The sequence below is a fragment of the Gymnoscopelus braueri genome, assembly GCF_963280865.1.
Source record: "Gymnoscopelus braueri genome assembly, contig: SCAFFOLD_49, whole genome shotgun sequence".
NCBI lineage: Eukaryota > Metazoa > Chordata > Actinopteri > Myctophiformes > Myctophidae > Gymnoscopelus > Gymnoscopelus braueri.
In genome coordinates, this window is record NW_027660827.1 from 120,947 (window position 1) to 129,382 (window position 8,436).

An 8,436-nucleotide genomic window follows, 5' to 3' on the forward strand; every position below is an offset into this window, starting at 1 on the left:
ATGTGACTCTCTACCTCCCCCTACAGGCTGGTACTATAATATGTTACTCTCTACCTCCCCCTACAGGCTGGTATTATAATATGTTACTCTCTACCTCCCCCTACAGGCTGGTATTATAATATGTTACTCTCTACCTCCCCCTACAGGCTGGTATTATAATATGTTACTCTCTACCTCCCCCTACAGGCTGGTATTATAATATGTTACTCTCTACCTCCCCCTACAGGCTGGTATTATAATATGTTACTCTCTACCTCCTCCTACAGGCTGGTATTATAATATGTTACTCTCTACCTCCCCTACAGGCTGGTATTATAATATGTGACTCTCTACCTCCCCCTACAGGCTGGTATTATAATATGTTACTCTCTACCTCCCCCTACAGGCTGGTATTATAATATGTGACTCTCTACCTCCCCCTACAGGCTGGTATTATAATATGTGACTCTCTACCTCCCCCTACAGGCTGGTATTATAATATGTGACTCTCTACCTCCCCCTACAGGCTGGTATTATAATATGTTACTCTCTACCTCCCCCTACAGGTTGGTATTATAATATGTGACTCTCTACCTCCCCCTACAGGCTGGTATTATAATATGTTACTCTCTACCTCCCCCTACAGGCTGGTATTATAATATGTTACTCTCTACCTCCCTCTACAGGCTGGTATTATAATATCTTACTCTCTACCTCCCCCTACAGACTGGTATTATACTATGTTACTCTTTACCTCCCCCTACAGGCTGGTATAATAATATGTTACTCTCTACCTCCCCCTAGAGGCTGGTATTATAATATGTTACTCTCTACCTCCCCCTAGAGACTGGTATTATACTATGTTACTCTCTACCTCCCCCTACAGGCTGGTATTATAATATGTTACTCTCTACCTCCCCCTACAGGTTGGTATTATAATATGTGACTCTCTACCTCCCCCTACAGGCTGGTATTATAATATGTTACTCTCTACCTCCCCCTACAGGCTGGTATAATAATATGTTACTCTCTACCAATCGATTGATCAATCGGTCGAACAATTAACCCCGGCCCCTCCCCCAGCCACTATGTGGGCGTGGCCTATCACCTTGGGGGTGTGGTTTCGAGCCGGGGGTGTGGCCTATTGGTGAGGGGGAAGTGGTTTGGGGCTGTGGGCTTGGCCTATCACCAAGGGGGTGTGGTTTGGAGCTATGGGCGTGGCCTATCGCCAAGGGGGTGTGGTTTAAGGCTAGGGGCGTAGCCTATCGACATGGTGGCGTGGTTTGGAGCTTGGGGCGTGGCCTGTCGGCTTGGGGCGAGGGGCTGTGGTTTGAAGCTGGGGGCGTGGCCTATCGCCATCGGGGCGTGGTTTGGAGCGGGGGGCGTGGCCTGTCGGCTTGGGGGCGTGGTTTACAGCAGTGGGACTCAAAAATAGCAGATCTACAAGCTCGTAGATCATAGCTCTACGAGCTTGTAGATCTGATATCGGCTGGGGTTGGGCGTGGCCTATCACCCCGGGGGGTGGGGTCTGAAGCTGGGGGCGTGGCTTATCGGCTTGGGGGCGTGGTTTACAGCAGTGGGACTCAAAAATAGCGGATCTACAAGCTCGTAGATCATAGCTCTACGAGCTTGTAGATCTGATATCGGCTGGGGGTGGGCGTGGCCTATCACCCCGGGGGATGGGGTCTGAAGCTCTGGGCGGGGCCTATTGGCTTGGGGGCGTGGTTTCAAGCTGGGGGCGTGGCCTTTCCCGTTGGATTGGGGTCTTAAGCCGTGTGCTTGTCCTCTATCGGCGAGGGGTGTGTGGTTTGAAGCTGGGGGCGTGGCCTATCGCCATGGGGGCATGGTTTGGAGCGGGGGGCGTGGCCTGTCGGCTTGGGGGCGTGGTTTACAGCAGTGGGACTCAAAAATAGCGGATCTACAAGCTCGTAGATCATAGCTCTACGAGCTTGTAGATCTGATATCGGCTGGGGGTGGGCGTGGCCTATCACCCCGGGGGGTGGGGTCTGAAGCTGTGGGCGGGGCCTATTGGCTTGGGGGCGTGGTTTCCAGCCGGGGGCGTGGCCTTTCCCCTTGGATTGGGGTCTTAAGCCGTGTGCTTGTCCTCTATCGGCGAGGGGTGTGTGGTTTGAAGCTGGGGGCGTGGCCTATCGCCATGGGGGCGTGGTTTGGAGCTGGGGGCGTGGCTTGTTGGCTTGGGGGCGTGGTATACAGCAGTGGGACTCAAAAATAGCAGATCTACAAGCTCGTAGAGCATAGTTCTACGAGCTTGTAGATCTGATATCGGCTGGGGTTGGGCGTGGCCTATCACCCCGGGGGGTGGGGTATGAAGCTGTGGGCGGGGGCCTGTCGGCTTGGAGGCGTGGTTTGAAGCTGGGGGCGTGGCTTATCGGCTTGGGGGCGTGGTTTACAGCAGTGGGACTCAGTAATAGCAGATCTACAAGCTCGTAGATCATAGCTCTACGAGCTTGTAGATCTGATATCGGCTGGGGGTGGGCGTGGCCTATCACCCCGGGGGGTGGGGTCTGAAGCTGTGGGCGGGGCCTATTGGCTTGGGGGCGTGGTTTCAAGCCGGGGGCGTGGCCTTTCCCCTTGGATTGGGGTTTTAAGCTGTGTGCTTGTCCTCTATCGGCGAGGGGGCTGTGGTTTGAAGCTGGGGGCGTGGCCTATCGCCATGGGGGCGTGGTTTGGAGCGGGGGGCGGGGCCTGTCGGCTTGGGGGCGTGGCCTTTCCCCTTGGATTGGGGTCTTAAGCCGTGTGCTTGTCCTCTATCGGCGAGGGGTGTGTGGTTTGAAGCTGGGGGCGTGGCCTATCGCCATGGGGATGTGGTTTGGAGCTGGGGGCGTGGCTTGTTGGCTTGGGGTCGTGGTATACAGCAGTGGGACTCAAAAATAGCAGATCTACAAGCTCGTAGAGCTATGCTCTACGAGCTTGTAGATCTGCTATTTTTTCGCCCCCAAGCCAATAGGCCCCGCCCACAGCTTCAGACCCCACCCCCCGGGGTGATAGGCCACGCCCACACTGGGCGAAAAGAGCCAGAATCCCCAAATATCAGTTTTTTGATTCTCGCTAGAATACGGACATTTCTGATGCATATCCTGAGTTTTGTTGATATGCAACATATCTGGGCAAATATTAACCTAATATACATCATGAAGATAATATATTGTACTAGGATATGAGCAACATTTTAATTTTGTCATGTATGTGTTCCGTAAATGACCTTAGATCATATCTGGATATATCTGTTCACAATATTCTTCTAGAATACTGATTAAGTCTATGGCATATCTGGATGTGTCAGATATTGAGTTCATATATCACTTAAAGTCATATCTTTACTCTGGAACCACTAAAGAATACAGACCATTTCCGATGCATATTGAAAGTTTTGTTGACATAAGCCATATTCATACAAATATGGATGAAATATTCATCTGCTTGTCATACACAATGTATGAATATGACGTAACGCAGTATATAGGAATATAATGACACCCTATTTCGAGTAGAATAATGGCAATATCTGTAGCATATATCATCATCTTTTGTCATATAAAACATATTTACTACAGATATTGCCATTGGACCTGTTTTGGGTGAGATATTTAACTGATATAGATAGGTCATGAAAATGGACAGAATCTGGTGATTTATACTGGGCAAAAAGGGCCTGAATCCGAAAATATCTCATTGGATACGTCACTGGATTTTATGTAGAATACAGAACATTTCTGATACATATCCTGAGTTTATTGATATGCCATATTTGGTCAAATATGAACCCAATATACATCATGAGGACATATATTATATAAGGATACCAGCTACATCTTATTTGTGTCATCTGTGTGTTCCAAATATCACCTTATGTCCTATCTGGACATATCTGAGCACACATTTTTTTCCTAGAATACGGATCAAATCTATGGCATATCTGAATGTGTCACAAATACAGTCTATGTTAAGCTCATATCACTTAAAGTCATATCTTGACTCTGGAGCCACTAGAGAATTAAGTATACCGGAATATATTGATACCCTATTTTGAGTAGAATAATGGCAATATCTGTAGCATATATCATCACCCTTTGTCATATATAACATAATACCAAAGATTTTGCCATTGGGCCTGTTTTGGGTGAGATATTTACCTGATATTGATAGGTCATGAAAATTGACAGAATCTGGTGATTTATACTGGGCAAATTGAGCCAGAATCCGAAAATATCTCATTGGCTACGTCACTGGATTTTATGTAGAATACAGAACATTTCTGATACATATCCTGAGTTTATTGATATGCCATATTTGGTCAAATATGAACCCAAGATACCTCATGAGGACATATATTATATAAGGATACCAGCTACATCTTATTTGTGTCATCTGTGTGTTCCAAATATCACCTTATATCCTATCTGGACATATCTGAGCACAATTTTTTTTCTAGAATACGGATCAAATCTATGGCATATCTGAATGTGTCACAAATACAGTCTATGTTAAGCTCATATCACTTAAAGTCATATCTTGACTCTGGAGCCACTAGAGAATTAAGTATACCGGAATATATTGATACCCTATTTTGAGTAGAATAATGGCAATATCTGTAGCATATATCATCACCCTTTGTCATAACATAATACCAAAGATGTTGCCATTGGGCCTGTTTTGGGTGAGAGTTTTACCTGATATTGATAGGTCATGAAAATGGACAGAATCTGGTAATTTTTACCAGGTGAAATCCCAAAATATTTATCCAGAAATATCATTAGATTTTCTGTAGAATACGGACCATTTCCGATACTTATCCTGAGTATCTGGTCAAATGTGAACCCAACATACATCATGAGGACATATATTATGTCAAAATACCAGCTACATCTTAATCTGGTGATTTCTATTTTCTTGATTATCTTGAGAATATGGATAATTTCTGGAACATATTTGAAGTTTTGTCGGTAGGCTCCACATTTGATAAAATATTGACTCAATATATGACTTTGGGAGGTATATAAAACCTTTTCATATGACACATATGTTATTCTTGTCATATTATGTTTTGATACAAAAATATTAAGATATTCGTATTAATTTGTGTAGAATACTGACAGTATCCATAGCATATCACTAAGTGAAAAGGTCCAGAATCCTTAACTTATAACAATGTATATTTCCTTGGATTCTCTACAGAATACGGACCAATGCTGATGCAAATGAGTTTTGTTGATATGTGCCATATGATATCTAGTCAAATATAGACCCAGTATACAGTGGTATCCTACAGAGGACATAGTATATTATACTAGGATTCCAGCTACATCTTATTTGTGTCATATATGCGTTCCAAATATGACCTTTGGTCTGGAAATGTCAGGTTATGGTAAAGACTACTCAATGTCAGGTAAATGACAAGTTGTTACACACAGCCATGATCAAATGAGAAACCTCCTCTCCTACTGTAGTTGATCTAAGCATACTGTGTACGCAGTGCATAACCCAAAGTCTGCAAATACTTTCAGTGCTCACATCCCCGGGTATGGACTAGTACTGTACTGATTACATCTATGGCATATCTTTGTGTGTCACAATTATCTTGGGTTCATATTATGTAAAATATTTAACTGATGTATAAGTTATCCAATGGGTCGAGCTCAAGAGCTTTAAGTGGATACAGTCTGTCTCACAGGTAGGGTTAAAATGGGATGGGGCTCACAGAGCCCAAGGATCCTTACCAGGGAAGCTAAGCATGCAGATCTGTTGTTTTTACCTTTCATAAACAACACAGAGGCAGCAAGCTTGTACATGTCCTTATTTCTGTATGCATTGCAAATGATTCTGCTTTCCTGGTAACTGGATAAAAACAGAACATCTCTGGGTAAAGACCCCCAGAAAGTATGCAGTTGAATTGGCTATGGGACAGCAAGCTTAGGGAAGTCTGAATGTTGATCAAGGCATACATTGGACTCAGCGTTTTTCTTGAATTTAATGGTAGGTATTAGGTAAGTGTAAGCATTCAGTTAATCATCTTGGACGTGAACGAGACCAGTATAATCAGTGAGTCTATGGCCCTCTCTTGGTAAGGACCATGCTAAGTGATCAAGGCCTCTAGCAAGAACATCAAAGTTCCTTGATAAGTTCCATGAGGACACTAGCTTTGTATCCTAAATAGGAGGGCTAGTGTATCTATTCTGAAATGATAGAAACTGAGAGGACAAGTAGGGATAGGCCTATATTCCTCTAGTGGGGGGAGTAATGGAACACAATCCCCAATGCAGGCCTAAACTCGGGACTGCAATGGCGAGACAGACAGACAGACAGACAGACAGACAGACAGACAGACAGACAGACAGTGTGTGTACACTAGTGATGAGCGGGTCGACCCGTAACCCGCGGGACCCGCGGGTGGGTCGAGTCAGGATTTCAGAGGCAATTATGCGGGCTGCGGGTGAGCGGGTCAGCCCTCTCACACGCAAAAAAATAAATATATATATATTTAGAACAATATGCTTGTTTATTTAGCCCATGACAATGTTGTGCTGCTGTAGACATTTAAAGCGACTTTTGGTACTTAAAAGAGCGTTATATAATATATATATATATTCCCACCGCGGGTCGCGGGGCGGGTTGAGCCATAGATTTATATATGGGTTCGCGGGTCGTGTTCCGTCGCGGGTTGAGGCGGGGCGGGTCATGAAAAAACCCGACCCGCACATCACTAGTGTACACAAAACACATACAGTGGTTGAGTACACAGTATGATGCTCTTCAAACATACAAAATAGGTGCATGCCGCTTGTACAAGGTGTTATTTTGTTGCACAAAGTATACAGCAGCATACTGCTTTGAAATAATGACCTCGGGTCTTGAACCCAGACTCCATGATTAAAGGCTTGTATACATATGGCAAACTGTTGGCTATGCAAAGGTCTTGACCTCAGCTGTCAGGTATGGTCATTGTTAAACATCTATGGGGGACTATGGAAATGGGGGCAATTATCACCCATTTAATGATAAACGCACGCACGCACACGCACACACACACACATGCGGAATATATTAATGTAATGAAAAAACTACAATTCACATTATAGATGTGACAGAACTTGTTACAGTGTATATATCAGCCCAACATTACACTTGTTTTGGGGAAAAGTGGCACAGAAAAAAAAAAAAATCCTTTTAAATAAATATGCAAATATGGGTAAAATACTTAAAAAATTGGAACAATATATGGCAACCAGATATTAAACATAATTTACTGTATTCATCAATGCCTAACACAAATAATCATGCTTGAAATAAGTTTAAAAAAACGACATCATACAACAGACATCATATATTCATTGACAGGTTATATAAGCAAATAATCAGCTGTAATGAAATCTGATTTAAACACATTTTAATGCCCAAACTAACTGAATATATTGCATATCAACAGTGAATGAATGTAGACGCCATGTTGTAGTTTCTGAAAAAACGACACATACAGCGTGTCAATGGAAAGCACTTCCAAAATTAACTACAAGTCCCACAATGCATTGCAGACGTCTGTTGCTTTGTGGGTGCATGCCCGCCAAATTTCAGTTTGAAAAAACGAAATGCGATTGGCTGTGTGCTAAAGTGCCATGACGTTGCAGGCAGCTATTGGCTCTTGACTCATTGGAGCAGCAGTGAACCTTGAATGAACTCTGAGTGCGCGCAGTCAGTAACTCTCATGCAGGATGCAGGCTCTGTGATAGCTGAAGTGATTTAGGTTAAAACGAACTGAAATAAAGGCACTAAAAGACTGTTGGACAAGAAAGTAAGTTTCTACAAGCTGCTGATATATTTGTGGAGACCTTTGGAGACTTTTGGCATGCACAGTCACAGAGGTTGGAGCAGTGAGATAATATTACAGGTAATGCACAGCTTTTATATTTTCTCATGAAAATGCAGTGGTCCTTCATGTCAAGGACCCCCAAATCCAAAATAGAGGCTATTTGGCTGCAGACCCCCTTCTGAAAATATTTGCAACCTGAGCTTGTAGATCTGCTATTTTCAAATAGCTGATGTAATAGGGTGGTTAAACTGTTTTTTTCATGCTATATTAACTAATATAGCTAGGGAACCCCCTCAGAAACCTCTGGTGGTCCCTCCCTGGACCCCACTTTGATAATCTACCGTGTATTTTTACTTAATTAAAGGCATAGGGGAAGTGATTTTCTTTGGTTAAAATAAGTGTTAAATAGCTCTATATTGTGATAGTACTCATTGCTATAGAGTGTTTGTTCAGTAACAGTGTTAAATAGCTCTATATTGTGATAGTAGCTATAGTGTTTGTTCAGTAACAGTGTTAAGTAGCTCTATATTGTGATAGTACTCATTGCTATAGAGTGTTTGTTCAGTAACAGTGTTAAATAGCTCTATATTGTGATAGTACTCATTGCTATAGAGTGTTTGTTCAGTAACAGT